Here is an 18029-nt window from a genome sequence, read left to right as displayed (position 1 = left end):
CACGTTGCTTACCTTGTCAGAAGATAAATAAGAAAGTGTTTCGACAAGCAGCCACGGGAGGGAGAAAAACAGCTTATGGGCCTTCCGAGAGAGTACAAGTTGATTTCACTGAATTGCCCAAGGTAGGGAGGATAAAATATCTATTGGTAATAGTAGATCATTTAACGCAATGGGTAGAAGCTTATCCCGTAGCATGAGCTACGGCACAAATGGTGGTAAAAATTCTATTAGAACACCTGATACCTAAATATGGGATAATCCAGTACATTGACTCTGCTCAGGACACACACCTTACTTCTAAAATAATAAAAGTATTCTGTCAATCATTGGGTATTCAGTGGGAATACCATACTCCGTGGCACCCACAAAGCTCAGGGAAAGTAGAAATCATTGAATTGAATTGAATCAAACAATAAAACAACAATTGGCTAAATCAATGATCGAGACACAAATGCCCTGGATGAAATGCTTACCATTGGCACTTCTAAACATAAGAACTAAACCACACAGTGAGACTGGATTATCGCCATATGAAATGTTATATGGTATGCCTTATTCTCAAGGGATGCCTCTAGGCAACAATGTAGTTGAGGGTCGTAGCATCCAGAAATATATAATTACTATTGGAAGGAGATTACAAGAGCTAAGAGAAATTGGAGTGATGGCTCAAACACCACCTTTAGGATTTGCTATTCATAAGGTAGAACCAGGAGACAAGGTCTTAATAAAAACCTGGAGGGAAGAATCATTGAACCCCCGATGGGAGGGACCGTACTGTGGAGGAATGGTTAAGTAAAATAGGACATGTGGATGTTGGGCAGTTAGGAGGCAATGGGCTAGTAAAGTACCGTACTCAACTCACATGAGTCTGGCACATACGCAGCTGGCTGAGAGCCAATCAGGATCAAGGACACGATGCCCTTGAGCGATGGGGAAAGTCCCTAAGGCAGGACGGTGGCTAAAAGAAGGAGGAACTAACTGAAAAGAGTGGGAAATGTTAGCCAATCCTGAGCTTAGTTTTTGCAATATGTATGAGTTGATTATGTTCAAACTAGATAAAAGGCGACTGAGCTATCAATGAAAGTTGAAGTTCATTGTTCACTCATATTGAGTGTTTGTGTCTTCCTTCCGTCGACAACACCGTACCTTGTTTTACTTACTACTGAAACAGCTGTGAGAACAGCAGAAAGGGGTTGGACCCGCACATCCAGAATAAAAGGACCAGTAACTACCGAAACTTGGAGGGTTGAGTCCGCTCCTGGGGAACTGAAACTAAAGCTAAAGAAGAACTAATGTTCTGGCAGTGACGCTCTGCATGAATTAAGGACGCCAAATAAGGGGGACAAGCCTAAAGGGAGGAAAGGGAGAAGGCAAGACCGGGGCAGGACCCTCGACTGCGGTGTGCATGGTCTACCGAGGGAGGCAACCCCTATGGGTATTGACTGCCGAGTGAGAGGGCCTCGACCGGACTTCTCCCACGCTAAGGTTAGGTTGTCCCGAGAAAATAACATAAGAACCTTTTTTTTTAAACCCATATAAAATTGTGATTTGTTTTCCAGGAGCTGGATCACGCCGACAGGCTGAACTGAATGGTAACACAAGCCCCAATCGACCCTGAAAGCGGGCCCAACCCCTTGATTGAAGGCGTCTTGCCTATTATGATCTGTGAGGAATGTTTTAACCATTCGTGTCAATGGAGAGCTTGAAGGAAAATGTATTCGTATGTTCTTTCCTTGAAGTCTCTGATACCTGGGGGTTTCAGAACAACTGCTAACAACTGCTAACTGTTCTGGCTTCTGAACGGGACACTATGCAAGCCCCTGATATCTGGCCAGGAGATTAAGGAGAAGGGAAAAGCTGAAGGACGGCTAAAAGACAAAGCTCGCAGGGAACGCTGTGCAAGCTTTTGACATGCAGCCAAGGAGTACAAAGAAGAAGGACAAGAAAAAAAAAGCCGGAGGGGAAGACTATGAGCCTTCATCATGGAAGACCCCCAGAGGGACCACCAGAGACTGATACGCATGCTCCAGTAGGAGGGTTCAGATTCCGGAACTAATTATAATAACTCTGTTGTGTTTTTTTGTTTTTTTTTTTAGAAATAGTAATGAATATGTATTAGTCTAGGAGCATAAAAAATCAGCATCTTGATGTAACGGGTGTGCGACTAGGTGGAGCGGAGACTCCTGGCGCACCCAGCGCTGTTTGCTTACCTCTATTCTTTTAATAAATTGTAAACTTTGATTATAGTCCTCTTTTGGGACTGAGCTATTTATAACAACTTGGGGGCTCGTCCAGGATGGTTTTGGTTCCTGGATTTTAATCTAGAAGAGGCGCCCCACCATTTGGTGGCTCCTGTCCGGAACCAATGCCATTTGAACCTGAATAAAGGTAAGCAAAGATTTTGTTTTTGTTATGAGCTCCCTTGCCGGCTGCAGCATTGTTTTTGCCCGTAATTCTGCGCGCGAAGATCTGGACGAAGACGACAGAGTCGTAAGTGTTTAAGGCGTATACCGTTCAGTTGGGTGGGATTCGGTTGCCTGCGTGTGTGTAAGAGTGTGACTGAGACGGAACTTAGTTCCGAAGCGAGCGCGGAGGTCTTCTAACCGATAAGCAAATATTGGGACGTTTGCATGCACAAACACATTGGGGTACACAGGTGTTAAGTGACCATTTACTAAAACAATTTGGTTGCATTGTTTTTTTGTTTTTTTTTAAAATAGCAAAGCCAATTACACCACGTTGCTTAACTTGTCAGAAGATAAATAAGAAAGTGTTTCGACAAGCAGCCACGGGAGGGAGAAAAACAGCTTATGGGCCTTCCGAGAGAGTACAAGTTGATTTCACTGAATTGCCCAAGGTAGGGAGGATAAAGTATGTATTGGTAATAGTAGATCATTTAATGCAATGGGTAGAAGCTTATCCCGTAGCACGAGCTACGGCACAAATGGTGGCAAAAATTTTATTAGAACACCTGATACCTAGATATGGGATAATACAGTACATTGGTTCTGATCAGGGCACACACTTTACTTCTAAAATAATAAGATTATTATGTCAATCATTAGGTATTCAGTGGGAATATTCTAAGTGGTATTGGAATATTCTAAGTGGTATTCTTTATCTGCTAGATTATTTCCTCTGGTGTGGTAATCTAATTGGGTATTCAGTGGGAAAATTCTAAGGAGAATCTCCATCCTTTACTGGATGCGGGGGGGAAACCTTGTTACAAAAGATGAGGAAAAGGTGGAGGTGCTTATGCCTTCTTTGCCTCAGTCTTTAGCGGCAATACCGGTTGTTCTCTGGATACCCAGTACCCTGAGCTGGCAGAAGGGGATGGGGGGCTGAATGTGGCCCTCACTATCCACGAAGAAATGGTTGGTGACCTGGTACGGCACTTGGATGCGCGCAAGTTGATGTGGCCGGATGGGATCCACCCGAGGGTACTGAGAGAACTGGCAGAGGAGCTGGCCAAGGCGCTTACCATCATTTATCAACAGTCCTGGCTATCGGGGGAGGTCCTAGTTGACTGGCGGCTAGGAAATGTGACGCCCATCTACAAGAAGGGCCGTAGGGCAGACCCGGGCAACTATAGGCCTGTCAGTTTGACCTCAGTGCCAGGGAAGCTCATGGAGCAGATTATCTTGAGAGTCATCACGCGGCACTTGCAGGGCAAGCAGGCGATCAGGCCCAGTCAGCATGGGTTTCTGAAAGGCAGGTCCTGCTTGACGAGCCTGATCTCCTTCTATGACAAAGTGACGCGCTTGGTGGATGAGGGAAAGGCTGTGCATGTGGTCTACCTTGACTTGAGCAAGGCTTTTGACACCGTTTCCCACAGCATTCTCCTCGAGAAACTGGCTGCTCTTGGCTTGGACTGGCGCATGCTTCGTTGGGTTAGAAACTGGCTGGATAGCCGGGCCCAAAGAGTCGTGGTAAATGGAGTCAAATCCAGTTGGAGGCCGGTTACTAGTGGTGTTCCCCAGGGCTCGGTGCTGGGGCCAGTCCTCTTTAATATCTTCATCGATGATCTGGATGAGGGCATTGAGTGTACCCTCAGTAAGTTCGCAGATGACACCAAGCTAGGCGCGTGTGTCGATCTGCTCGAGGGTAGGAAGGCTCTGCAGGAGGATCTGGATAGGCTGGACCGATGGGCTGAGGTCAACTGCATGAAGTTCAACAAGGCCAAGTGCCGGGTCCTGCACCTGGGGCGCAATAACCCCAAGCAGAGCTACGGGCTGGGAGAGGAATGGTTGGAAAGCTGCCAGGCGGAGAAGGACCTGGGAGTATTGGTTGATAGTCGGCTGAATATGAGCCAGCAGTGTGCTCAGGTGGCCAAGAAGGCCAACGGCATCCTGGCTTGTATAAGAAGCAGTGTGGCCAGCAGGGCTAGGGAAGTGATCGTCCCCCTGTACTCGGCTCTGGTGAGGCCACACCTCGAGTACTGTGTTCAGTTTTGGGCCCCTCGCTACAAGAAGGACATCGAGGCGCTTGAGCGAGTCCAGAGAAGGGCGACGAAGCTGGTGAGGGGTCTGGAGAACAAGTCCTACGAGGAGCGGCTGAGGGAGCTGGGCTTGTTCGGCCTGGAGAAGAGGAGGCTCAGGGGCGACCTTATCGCTCTCTATAGGTACCTCAAGGGAGGCTGTAGCGAGGTGGGGGTTGGTCTGTTCTCCCATGTGCCTGGTGACAGGACGAGGGGGAACGGGCTAAAGTTGCGCCAGGGGAGTTTTAGGTTGGATGTTAGGAAGAACTTCTTTACCGAAAGGTTTGTTAGACATTGGAACAGGCTGCCCAGGGAAGTGGTGGAGTCACCATCCCTGGAAGTCTTTAAAAGACGTTTAGATGTAGAGCTTAGGGATATGGTTTAGAGGGGACTGTTAGTGTTAGGTCAGAGGTTGGACGCAATGATCTTGAGGTCTCTTCCAACCTAGAAATTCTGTGATTCTGTGAATATCATACTCCGTGGCACCCACAAAGCTCAGGGAAAGTAGAAAGATTGAATCAAACAATAAAACAACAATTGGCTAAATCAATGATCGAGACACAAATGCCCTGGATGAAATGCTTACCATTGGCACTTCTAAACATAAGAACTAAACCACACAGTGAGACTGGATTATCGCCATATGAAATGTTATATGGTATGCCTTATTCTCAAGGGATGCCTCTAGGCAACAATGTAGTTGAGGGTCGTAGCATCCGGAAATATATAATTACTATTGGAAGGAGATTACAAGAGCTAAGAGAAATTGGAGTGATGGCTCAAACACCACCTTTAGGATTTGCTATTCATAAGATAGAACCAGGAGACAAGGTCTTAATAAAAACCTGGAGGGAAGAATCATTGAACCCCCAATGGGAGGGACCGTACCTTGTTTTACTTACTACTGAAACAGCTGTGAGAACAGCAGAAAGGGGTTGGACCCATGCATCCAGGGTAAAAGGACCAATAAATACCGAAACTTGGAGGGTTGAGTCCGCTCCTGGGGAACTGAAATTAAAGCTAAAAAAGAACTAATGTTCTGGCAATAAGGCTCTGCATAAATTAAGGATGCCAGAAGAAGGGGATGAGCCTGAAGGGAAGAAAGGGAGAAGGCAAGACCGGGGCAGGACTCTCCACTGCGGTGTGTATGGTCTACCGAGGGAGGCAACCCCTACGGGTATTGACTGCCGAGTGAGAGGGCCTCGACCGGACTTCTCCCGCACTAAAGCCAGGTTGTCCCAGGAAAAAAAAAAACAAGCAAGCAAAGATATATGTATATAATAAATAAGATTTTTTTTTTAACCTATTGTAATTAGTTTCCCAGGAGCTGGATCACCCTCAAAGGCTGAACAGTAACCCAAGCTCAAATAGATCCTGGAAGTGGGCCCAACCCCTTGATTGAAGGCGTTTCTCACACCCCCACGATACCCCCTGGACGACGCAGAAAGATGTTATACTTCCTGGTACTATTTTTACAAGGGCAATTAAGCCATGGGAATAACTTTTTCATTCTGGGGGAGGAAGTGGCCAAGGCTTTTAACCTTAGCAATTGCTGGGTTTGTGGGGGACCAGGGGGAGCTGAAAGTTGGCCCTGGGTAGCTGGCCCGGTTGAACCTAAGCGGTGGGTTAGTAATTTGAGTGAAGTTCATAATGGTACACAATTCTGGAAAGAGGAAGAAGGCCCGTGGCAATTGCACTCGTCAGAGAAAGGTATATACTGTTTAAACAGAACAGGAACAGTAAAGGTGGGAAAAAGCGTTTGTAAATGGGCTCTATCTCCTGGGTATGAATGTACTGATCCTGAATGTGGACCTATAAACTGTACAGCAAGTAAAGGAAAATGGAATGCTAGGCATGTCCAGCTGAAAAACGGGACTTGGCTGAAATGCTCATATAAGAAAGTTTTTGGACCTGGATGTGAAGCCATGGCAAGAGCACAATCAAAGGGACAATTCGACGTTCAAATCCTGAGTTGTCAGCGTGATAACACCACTAGGGAGCAGCATGTGGTAAGAGTCTACCGCTGGAGGTGGCAAAATGAGCATGGGACACAAGTGTTCTTTAAACATTTCTGGTCAGCTCGTAATATGACAAGTCGTGAAGGAGAACTTAGTCGTCATTGTGAGTGGGAATCTAGTGCGGGAGCTTGGAGGTGTATATATATATGAGTACTAATGGGGCAAACATTGTAACAGGACCGCTTGGTAATGGAAACACTTTTGTATTTTCACGCCCCAAGGAATAAAAGAGAATGGGACGGTCCTTTTCCAAATGGGACGTGGGCTCTAAAGGGACATTATTGGGTGTGTGGCAAACAGGCCTATAAAAGGCTACCAAAGGACTGGTCAGGAATATGCTATGTGGGGTACATAAGACCCTTGTCCTTTTTATTGTCACAAATACAAGGAAATCACTTAGGAATAAAATTATATGATGATCTGAATAGAGAAAAACGATCTATTGATGCTTCCTTAGCCGGAGGTAGTGCTCAAAAATGGAGAGAAAATGAATGGCCCCCTGAAAGAATCATACAGTATTATGGACCAGCTACCTGGAACCCGAACGAGGTAATAGCTGGAGCCCGAGAACCTATTTATAATTTGAATCGAATAATTAGGTTGCAAGCTGTCCTCGAAATAATAACCAATCAAACAGCGACAGCTTTGGATCTTTTAGCTGACCAGTCCACCCAGATGAGGAATGCTATTTTTCAACATAGAATGTTGTTCTGCTATTTACTAGCAGAAGGGGGGGGTGGGGTGTGGAAAACTAAATGAAACTAAACTAAACTTCATGGCTGCCTGGTGGACCATGGGTTAAAAGGATGTTATTTTTATTTTTATGTGCTGTAATGATGTTATTATTCATACCTTGTATGATACCTTGCTTTACATTATTGATGCGCCGGATGATAAATAGTACATTTGTAATGACTTCATTAAAAAAGGAAGGGGATATGTCAATTATGCTGCTTAAGAATTGGACCTTCCGAGAACGGACTGATGAAATCCAGTTATTAATGACAAAAGTTGAAAAAGAGACACGAATTGAGGATATTAAAAAGAAGATAAGGGATTGTGAGGAATGTTTTAACAATGCGTGTCAATAGAGAGCTTGAAGGAAAATGTATTCGTATGTTCTTTCCTTGAAGTCTCTGATACCTGGGGGTTTCAGAACAACTGCTAACAACTGCTAACTGTTCTGGCTTCTGAACGGGACACTATGCAAGCCCCTGATATCTGGCCAGGAGATTAAGGAGAAGGGAAAAGCTGAAGGACGGCTAAAAGACAAAGCTCGCAGGGAACGCTGTGCAAGCTTTTGACATGCAGCCAAGGAGTACAAAGAAGAAGGACAAGAAAAAAAAAGCCGGAGGGGAAGACTATGAGCCTTCATCATGGAAGACCTCCAGAGGGACCACCAGAGACTGATACGCATGCTCCAGTAGGAGGGTTCAGATTCCGGAACTAATTATAATAACTCCGTTGTGTTTTTTTTTTTTAGAAATAGTAATGAATATGTATTAGTCTAGGAGCATAAAAAATCAGCATCTTGATGTAACGGGTGTGCGACTAGGTGGAGCGGAGACTCCCGGCACACCCAGTGCCGTTTGCTTTACCTCTATTCTTTTAATAAATTGTAAACTTTGATTATAATCCTTCTGATGTTTTACATCAGAAGAGTCATTGGGAGGTGCAAGCAATGTGTGATGTTGTTCTAAGAAAGCATGTCTGCGTAGGAATATATACTTTAGGGAAGCACACATGCAGAGGATGTACTATGTGTCAAAAGGTAAATAAAAAGGTCTTCTGTAACCTATCTTGAGGGGGACGGGAGCCAGGGCTTTGACCTTTCCAAAATATACAGGTAGCCTTTACTGAGTTACTTGTTTGTCCTAATTGACCACGTGACTGAATGGGTGTAAAGCTTTACTGCAAGGATTAAAGCAGGCCTTAGAGATTGAGTGGGATTTTCACAGCCCCTGGCACCCCTCCTCTTCTGGAAAGGTAGAGCGAATGAATGGTGAAATTAAGAAACAGCTAACAAAACTTATGCTGGAAACTAAGGCTTCTTGGGTAAAATGCTTACCCCTTGCACTGTTAAACATATGGACGCAGTCCAGAACTGATGTAGGAATTTCTCCTTTTGAAATGCTATATGGTATGCCCTATGACTTGGAATTGCCACTTGATCACCCTCAATTCTAATTAAGACTTGGAAAGAGACTTTTTTTAACACCACGATGGGGAAGGCCCCTATGTTGTTTTGCTTACTACAGAAACAGCCGTCCGGACTGCGGAGAAAGGATGGACGCATGCCAGCCGTGTTAAAGGACCCATCTGTGACAAGAAGTGGGAGATCGCTCCAGGAAACAAAGACCTGAAGCTCACATTGCGACGAACTCGATAGGTACCGTGGGTTAAGGTAGAGGCTCTCCCCTGAAGAACACTACTGCTGCCGAGAAGAACTAAAACCTCGTAGTTGGCTGCAACCCAACTGACGAGTGAGGCAGAGGAGTGAATAAGTGGGGAAAGACATGGGCCTCAGCCATTCCTATCGGTATTTGGGGGTTCTCGCAGTGATTTCATCCTGCGTAGCGACTCAACACCACCCCCACCAACCTTTTAAATGGACTTTAAGTCGATTCGAAGATCAACAGGTTATTGCAACCCAGATAACATCGGGGGGGGGCCAAGCTTTACTTCTACACTATGTCAGCTGATCTCGAGGCCCCGATGCTGGGAATATATGGGATTTTATTTCTGCCCAAGTTCTAACCTGGGAAGGGGGTACTGTAAATGCCTGAACGTGTATTATTGTGCATACCGGGGGTGTGAAACCATTGCTACAGACTGGACACTCGGGGCTGGTCGGGATAAATTCTTACAAGTGGGCTATGGGCTGCAAGCTTGTAACCGACAATTGGATCCCCGTTGCAGGTGGTGAGGGCATGGTATAGGGTATACAGGAACCTTCCACGGAAATAAAGAAATTTGCAAGGTTCTATATATAAATCTAACAAACTCGGACGATACTAGCTGGGTACTAGGAAAAATGTCAGATTTTACGAACACGGAACAGATAGGGGAGGACTCATACTAATAAAGAAGGGAAAACCCGAGACTTCCAAGGTAGTCGGGCCTAATAAAGAGTTACTAGGGGAAGGTTTGGTTGTCCAGACTGTAAATATACCTGGGACTGCCCAACCTACTACAGTGTTTTCTAGTAAATCGACAGAGTTATCCTTTCCCACACTGCTTCCAAACATTGTGAAAAAAAAAAAAAAGGGGGTCGTACCCGAGAGTAGTATGTGGAAAGTTATAAATGCTAGTTTCCAGGTACTAAATCAAACTAATCCTGAGATAACTGAAGGGTGCTGGCTATGTGTAAGTGTTAAGCCCCCATATTATGAAGCTATAGGAGATATGGGGAGGTCTGAATATTCAAATGAGTTAAATCCTTCCAAATGCAGTTGGGGTCAGGAAATCGGGATAACTTTGACTCAAGTTACGGGAAAAGGTAGATGTATCGGCACAGTTCCAAGAGATAAAAATGATCTGTGCCATGTCACTGAAAAAATGGACCAAACACACAAATGGTTAATTCCTGCAAATAACACTAGGTGGGTATGTTCATCGTTAGGAGTCACTCCTTGCATATCTTTAAAATTGTTTAGCACATCTCATGATTTTTGTGTACAGGTGGTCATTATACCAAGGATTCTATACCACACTGAAGAGTATATGTATACCCATCACACAGTGGCTGAATACCATCTGGTAAAGAGGGAGCCTATTACGGCCGTCACCTTAGCCACTTTAATGGCTCTCGGGGCTGCAGGTGCAGGAACTGGAATTGCTTCCCTGATAAAACAAAGCCAGGAATTTACTTCTCTACGCTTTGCCGTAGATGAGGATCTGGCCCGTATAGAGCAGTCAATAACAGCTCTGGAAAAATCGGTTAGGTCATTATCCGAAGTGGTACTCCAAAACCGTAGAGGGTTGGATTTGATTTTCTTACAACAAGGAGGACTGTGTGCAGCCCTACGTGAAGAATGTTGTGTATATGCAGATCATACTGGGGTGGTAAGAGATACAATGACTAAATTGCGAGAAGGATTAGAAAAACGCAAAAGGGAAAATGAGGCTCGTCAGAATTGGTATGAATCCTGGTTTAATTACTCACCTTGGCTTACTACCCTGCTATCAACCATAGCGGGGCTCTTGTTGTTACTTACATTAGCACTGACTTTTGGACCATGTATATTCAATCGAGCAATCACAGTTGTGAAAAGCCGATTAGAGGCAGCTCATCTTATGCTCGTGCGTGCTAAGTATGAATCTCTTGAGCAGGAGAAGGACGACGCAGAAACTTTGATGCTCAGCAAGCAAATATTGCAAAAATTCAATGAACAAAATATGTTAGAAAAAGAAAAAGGAGGGATTGTGATAAATTAGTGGGGGTTTGTTCATTGTCTTTGAGGAATTTGGAGAATCTGCTGGGGAGAAAAGGTTGTAAAATTTAATGGCCTTGATAAGGGAGGAAGCAGGAGGGGGTGTTGGGTGAACATCCTTGAGTTAAACCAGACTCTGTGAAATTCCTTACCACAAGACATCCTTTTTGCCGCTTCACTACCCCCACCTGAACACGAAGCAGAGGAATAACGACTTCCCCTCTCAACAATAGACTGCGCAGCCTCAGCCAGTTCAACAAGTCCTGATAAGCCGGAATTCAACTGCTATAAAACAGCAACACTGGAAAGGGAAGTTGCGTGCTGTTGCGGAGCAGAGACTCCCCAGCCGCCCAGCGCTGTTTTGCTTGTGTCTGCTTACTTGATTAATAAAATAATTTCAATAGACCAGTAAATTGTGTGGTCTAATTTATAACAGTAAATAAAACCGGAGATGCACTTGGATTAATTGCAAAGCAAAATACTAAGATGAGGACTGCTTTGTATCAAAATCGCTTAGCTTTGGATTATTTGCACAAGAAGGAGAAGTCTGTGGAAAATTTAACCTTAGTAATTGCTGTTTTATAGATTGGTGATGAAGGTGTTTCTTCCTAGTAGCTGGTAGAATGCTATGTTTTGGCTTAGGATGAGAAGAGTGCTGATAACATGCTGATGTTTTAATTGTTGCAGAGTAGTGCTTACACCAAGCCAAGGACGTTTCAGCTTCTCACTCTGTCCTGCCAGCGAGCAGGCTGGGGGTGTAGCAAGAGCTGGGAGGAGGGCCGGACTGCTCAGGGTTAGGCTGGGCATCGGACAGCGGGTGGTGAGCAATTGCATTGTGCATCACTTGTTTCATACACGTTATTATTAGTAATACTATTATCATAATGATTGTCTTTATTGTTATTATTATTATTTATCTGTCTTTATCTCAACTCACGGGCTTCGCTTTCCCGTTTCCCCGTTTCTCTCCCCATCCCAGAGAGGGAGGGGAGAGGGTGAGCGAACGGCTGTGTGGTGTTTAGCTGCCGGCCGGCTTAAACCACAACAGAAGGAAAAGCTGTAAATGAACTTGTAAAAGAAACGAAGAAAATTGCACATGCCCCAGTTCAAACTCGCTATGGAATCGATCTAGGAGGATTATCGGGGGGGGGGGGGCGGGGGGCGCGCTTTATGGGTGTTGATTGGCTTACTAAAATTGGGATGGTTGTACTGGGGGGATATGTGGAGGATTTAAATAATTCCATGTTTTACCAGCCCAATACACTCGGTTATACAAGGAATGCAAATACCTGCGGTACCTGTTGTGGGAATAGAAACGTTGTTTTTGCAGAGTTCCGCTGTTTAGAGGGAAGGAACGTGGTACTGAGATATGCTTGCAGTGATAAGAAAGCTTAGCAGGCGACCTCGTAAAATGCAGACAACCAGACTCCTTAGGACAATTAGGTGAAAATGGCGGTGTCAAGTCAGATAAGTGAAGAAACATTACCACATCAGATAGATTGTGAACCTGGATTACCCCCTCAAGTGGGGAAACGGGGGAGGGTCCTGTCATCAAAAAGCACATAAACTGTGTTTTGGAACTAGTAGGCGCGCTCTCCTGCTTGTGGGGCGCCCGCCATTGCAATCAATCGCGAGTAAATTACTACTTCACTGAGATCCTCGCCTGAGCCTAAGCTATCGGCTACGGAGTGTTTCTCGCCCTCCCTTCCAACCCAAGCCACGCTATGATTCTATGAGCGGAGCGCTTGTTCTGTGGAGCTCGTTTCCCAGCCACGCTATGATTCTATGAGCGGAGCGCCTGTTCTGTGGAGCTCGTTTCCCAGCCGTGCAGGGCCCAGATTCCCTCCGCGGAGCCGCCCAGCCCGTTTTCGGGCGCCCACTTCCTCCCTCCCGGTCGGCTCCCTCCGCGCCCCGAGGGCACGCGACCTCCCTGAGCGCCGATAAGCACCGGGTCGACGGGAGCGGAGCCGCCGAGAGGGCGGGGACAAGGGAAGAGGGCAGGCGAGGCAGCCAATCGAGGCGCGGGGGCGGTCGGCGGCGATCTGTCGGCCCAATGAGCGCCGCGGAGGGCCGGGCCGAGTGCGGGAAGCGAGGGGGCGTTGTACCGAGCGGGCGCCGTCATGGCCGACGGGATTGTTAGGGCGCAGGCCGCCTGGCCCGGTGGCGGCGCTGCCGCTGCTTTCGGAGCTTTCGGAGCGGTCGCCTGCAAGGGCAAGGAGGTCCCCGCCAACGTTCTCCGTGAGGATGAGCGGTCGTGGACGAGGAGGTAGCCGCGGCGTTGTTGTGCGAGTCTTTCCTTCCTTTCCTTTCCCTCGGCCGCTCGCAGGCCCTCTGAAACGAGGGCCCGTCGCGGGTCCCGGGAGTGCGGCAGGGCGGGTGGTGGCCTTGCTGCGGGAGGGAGGGAGGGACGGACGGTCGGTCGGTCGGTCGGTCGGGGTCTCTCCGGCTCGTGGCGCTCTCTACTGCAGCGCCTCTAAAACGCCGCGCTTCTTCGGTGCCTGCCCCCGGGGTGCCACGGCGCGTACTGGGTCGCCGGCGCAGTCGGTCTCCTTGGGGGTTCGGACTGTATGCATATAGGCAGTGAGCATCGCAGTAGTGACCGTAATCAGTCGTTTCTGCGTAGCAGAAATGCAGGTCTTGATGCGCCTCGTGATAGCGTTCTAGAGACGCCCCGGCTCGGCTGTGCTAGGCTTTGGTTATGGCACCACCCCCACCGCGCACACGAGCGCGCGCTCTCTCCAAAGTGGCTTGTGAAAGGGAAGAATTGCAGCTTTTCCTAGCTTTCTTAAACACCTAGAAACCAGTCAATCCCGCAGGCTGCGAGAGCTTCCCAGCTCTCATTTCCGTGCTGGAGGTGGACCGTGATAAGAGCACGCTGGCAAGGTTCACTGATGCTGGTGCGCCGCAACGTGCTAGGAACTAAGTGAGCAGCTGCTGAGAGTTATGAAAAAATTGCAGATGTTATCTGCAAGGTGTTAACTCTAAGTTAGTGTCCAGCATAACCGTTGTTGCTGTTTTTAAGTTTGAAATGCTAAAGATAGGACAGTTAGGGATTTCCTCTGCTTCTGACGGCAGGGTTTATCTGCAGCGTGGAAAACAGGCCCTTAGTGAAAGGGGCTGCGTTGCCCGCTCTGCGTGCTGACTCGTAGAATGGTTTGGCTTGGAAGGCACCCTTAAAGATCATCTAGCCCAACCCGCCTGCCGCGGTCAGGGACGTGTTTCACTAGATCGGGTTGCTCAAAGCGTTGACGCGTTGCTTGGAACAGCGCTTTCTTAATAGGTCTCGGTAATGTTGCAGCTGCCGCCCGTTTGGAGTATTGGAAGCGTTCAACTGCTCTCCGGAAACCGTGCTTGCGGTAGCGCCCTGCCTTTACGAAAGGGCGCGTTTCCTGTCTCCTTCGTGGTGAAGGCTGCGCGAGGAGTCTGCGTGTGTGTGTGTGTGCGCACGCGCGTCTGTTTTGACTCGGCCGTACTGGCTGCAGCAACGTATGTAACCTGAACGCTGTGCTTGATTGGAGAACCAGGCCGTTAACTTGAGTCTGATGAGTGACTTGAGAGCAGACAACCTACTCTGACCGCTCTTAGTGCGACGCGTTTCCTGGAGGACGAATTAGTTGCAGTTTCTCGCTTGGTCTCAACTTGAGGTGGGGGGAGGGGGCGGGGGCTTAGAACCGCTTTTGGAGCGTAGTTGGCTCTAGCGAATGGTCTTGAATTTGCTTAGCTCGCTGTACCGAAGGCCTGTTTTACGGTTGAGCGATGTTATAGGGAGGAGCGTGAGGAAGGCTTATAATTCTCGATTGTCGTGCAGTGAAAGGCGATGGTGAGTAAGAAGTACAAAGCATCTGTGGAATCGAGTCTTATCGGCAGTGTTTCAGTCGCATCTAAAACAAATAAAAATAGCGGAAGTCGCTAACCTGAAGTACTCAGCTGTCTCGCTGCCCCCGTCACCTTGCGCGCTGGATCCTGCTTCTGGCGCCGTATGCAGTTTCTGTCTGCTGGTGATTTGGGGAGTTCCCTCGCAAGTAGTTGCGAGTTGATGGTTTCCTACAGGTTGGTGGTATTCGTGTTTCGAAGGTGATGCCTTGGCCTCGGTCTGGAGGTGTCTGACGTCGGTCCGGCCGTAACGGGCTAATTTGGAACGTTCCTTCCCCTGAGTACGTGGCGTTCTCGAGGACGGAGAGTTAATACGGCCTCAGCCGGATTACTCCAGGTTCTTTGAAGATGCCTTCCTGCCTCTGGCCGAGGCAATATTTGGACATAACCGAAGGACAGTTAGCCATTGTTTGCCGCTTGTGTGTCTTGTGCGTAGAAGGTAGAGAACTTTGCCTATTCAAAGCTCGCTTAAGAAGAATCGCTGTTTTGTCGTGCGCGTTTGGGGTGCCTGATAATCTGCTTCGGTAGGACGAGTTCAGTGGGGCATAGTGATTTGCTTAAGCTGTTGCCTTTCTCTGAAGCCGACTACGTTTTAACTGTTTACTCTTCCTCCAGTGCCTTGCGTTCCGTGATAGTTCGCCTCAGGCTCCAGTGTTTTTTCCTAGTCCTTCCTGAGAAGGCAGTTGTCCGGTTATGTGAAGCAGACGATTCTGGCGGACCCGTGAGTACTGTGGGAGCTTTCTGTTTGCTAGGCTGGCTGTACCTGTAACAGGTTTGTAACTTCCTAGACTCTTTCCCGTCCCCTCTTTTCCTCTGGCTGTTGCAGAGGGGCGCACAGTAGGCTATTTGGGGTTGTCCGATGCTGTAGTCTTTCGCCTCTAGCTTGTAATGGAGTTGAGCTTTTTGACTGAGAGCAGTGATATAAAGCGATGCTCGTCTCCAGCTACGCGCTTGCAGTGCAAAAAGCAGCGTTGTTCCGGCGTGCGGTCTGATGCCCGTTTTCACGGTTTCCGGACAGCGGGGGTGGTGCCTTGACTATGCAGAAGAGGGCTTGGGGTTTGGGCAGGTCAGAGGCGAGGAAAGGGAAAGCTGGTTGAGCAGCGCCTGGGTGTTTGTTTCGCTGTTAGCTATGCAAGTCAAGTTCCAAGGCTCTGTGAGCCCACGCAAGAGAAAAGGCACCGTGAAGCTTTTATTTTCCGCCAGAGTGGCTTACGTTGCCCGAAGCTATGACGGGGGCTTTAAGCCCCAAGACAAATTCAGCTTCTGTGACTGTTTTGTAGTCTGTTACTGTCTAGAGGGTAATTCAAAGAGCGGCGGTTGAATTGTGAAGGATTAGCTAACCGTGTTCTGTGGGTGGTTCTCCGCTCGCGTTCATTCTGTGCGTCGTGGCACAGCACGTTAGGTGACGTTATTTCCTTTTTCCAGCTTCTTGGGCGTTTCATGGTTGTTGGCAAGAAGTGTGCTGTTAACCTGGACCTGACCAATGGATTCCGGATGGCTGTGAATGCCCACCCTCGGGCCCTTCAGACTATCGTGTACATCTATGTATTCTGGGTGGCGGTCAGTTGGGCCGGCCTCCCGGCTAAGGTTTTTGCACCGCAGGCGTCACTGCACGCGTACGGGTCGCCGCCGAATAGGTTTCATATGTTGCCCATCAGTCTAGCCCCTGTTGAGGTTTGATTTATTATTTTTTTTGGACGGCTGTCTGTGGAGGGTAATAAAGAGCTTTTGAGCAGCATTTGCACAATAAAGATGGAGCATGGGGATATCACCTCTGTCTTGCGTGTCTTACCGATGGAAATAGTTCCGCAAGTTAAAACGGTGTCTCCCTGGAGCGCACGTGCGTAGAATGTTTTGGTCCGTTGACAGTGTCGTGTAGGTGGTGGTTTGCCCATTCATTTGGAACGCGAAGCTAGAAGCGCTCGGCGGTCCTGTGGGTCTCTGTCTTCCTAAGACGATCTCGGATGTGCTGTGTGTTTGAGGCCTTGCTATCTTCCCCCTGCTCCCGAATAAAAGCGTGCCCTTTTATTGCGAAATAGCCGCGTTGAGGACTGGCAGATGTAGAACCAGAGAAGAATAAGGTTGGAAGAAAGCTTCCAGGCATTGTCTGTTGTCTGCCCCTGTCCCGAGGAGGAGGCAGAATAAACTCTACCGGGTGTAATTTCTGACAGGTGCTTGTCAGCCTGTTCTTGACTACCCTAGGAGTTTTGCTACCGCTTTCTTTTCGGTCCTCCTTGTGGGTTTCGCAACTTTGAGAAGGAATTCCTCCCACAGGATGTAGAAGGCTCTGGGATGCTTGAGTTGGCTTCTGATAAGTTCGAGACTCGGCTGCCGTTCTCTTTATTTTTTTTTTGTGTTTATTTTTAGTGTCTTTTTTTTTTTTTTCCCTAAACGAAGTCCGTTGTTCAGTAACTAGAAGAAGGATTAGCTAAAGGCACCATAAGGCTTTTAAATGCGATCACCTCTCGTGCTTTGTTAGACCTATGGCTTCGCTCTGCTCCTTGTTTAATCGCGATTACATTCAAGGCTTACTGGAGCGTGGGAACGTTAAAATGCTATTAAATACTCTTAGTGTTTGAAACTTGCTAAATGAAATGATTTTTGTGACTCCGTTCCTCATAAAGAAACTTGATTTGTTAGCCAACCACTAGAACAGGCTGCCCAGAGTTGCATCCAGCCTGGCCTTGAAAGCCCCCAGGGATGGGGCATCCACGACCTCCCTGGGCAACCCGTTCCAGTGCCTCACCACCCTCTGAGTGAAAAACTTTCTCCTAATATCTAACCTAAATCTCCCCTGTCTTAGTTTAAAACCATTCCCCCTTGTCCTATATGATCCTTCCTTGATAATATTGATTATTATTATTAATTAAACAATGTAACTAAAGGGGAAAAGAAAGGGGGAAAGGGGAAAAGAAAGGGGGAAAGGGAAAAAAGGAAAAAACCAAAACAAATAAAGGCTACGTGGAAGTAGTGCAGAGGAAAGAAATTACTCTCTACTTCCCACAAATGAGCGATGCTTGACCACGTCCTCGAAGCAGGGCCTCAACGTGCGTAGCCGGTGTTTGGGAGGAAGACCGACGTTTTCACAACGAGAGCCCAGCCTTCCCCTCTTCTTCCTGTTTCCACCTTTTATTGCTGAGTGTGACATCATACGGTATGGAATATCCCTTTGGTTGGTTGAAGTCAGCTGCCCTGGTGATGTTTGTCTTCTTGCTTTTTTGCCCACCC

General features: G+C 47.6%; 1 long non-coding RNA gene across 1 annotated transcript; it reads left to right on the top strand.

The window, feature by feature from the left end:
* The first annotated feature begins 15414 nt into the window (after positions 1-15414).
* LOC309889405 lies at positions 15415-16572 on the top strand. Its single transcript, XR_014319226.1, has 2 exons — positions 15415-15522; positions 16227-16572. It is a non-coding gene; the product is annotated as an uncharacterized lncRNA (long non-coding RNA).
* Positions 16573-18029: the final 1457 nt, after the last annotated feature.

The sequence above is a fragment of the Aythya marila genome (assembly GCF_965140915.1).
Source record: "Aythya marila genome assembly, chromosome: W".
NCBI lineage: Eukaryota > Metazoa > Chordata > Aves > Anseriformes > Anatidae > Aythya > Aythya marila.
The sequence above is the reverse complement of the archived record's forward strand: the minus strand, read 5'-3'. Positions and strand labels throughout refer to the sequence as shown.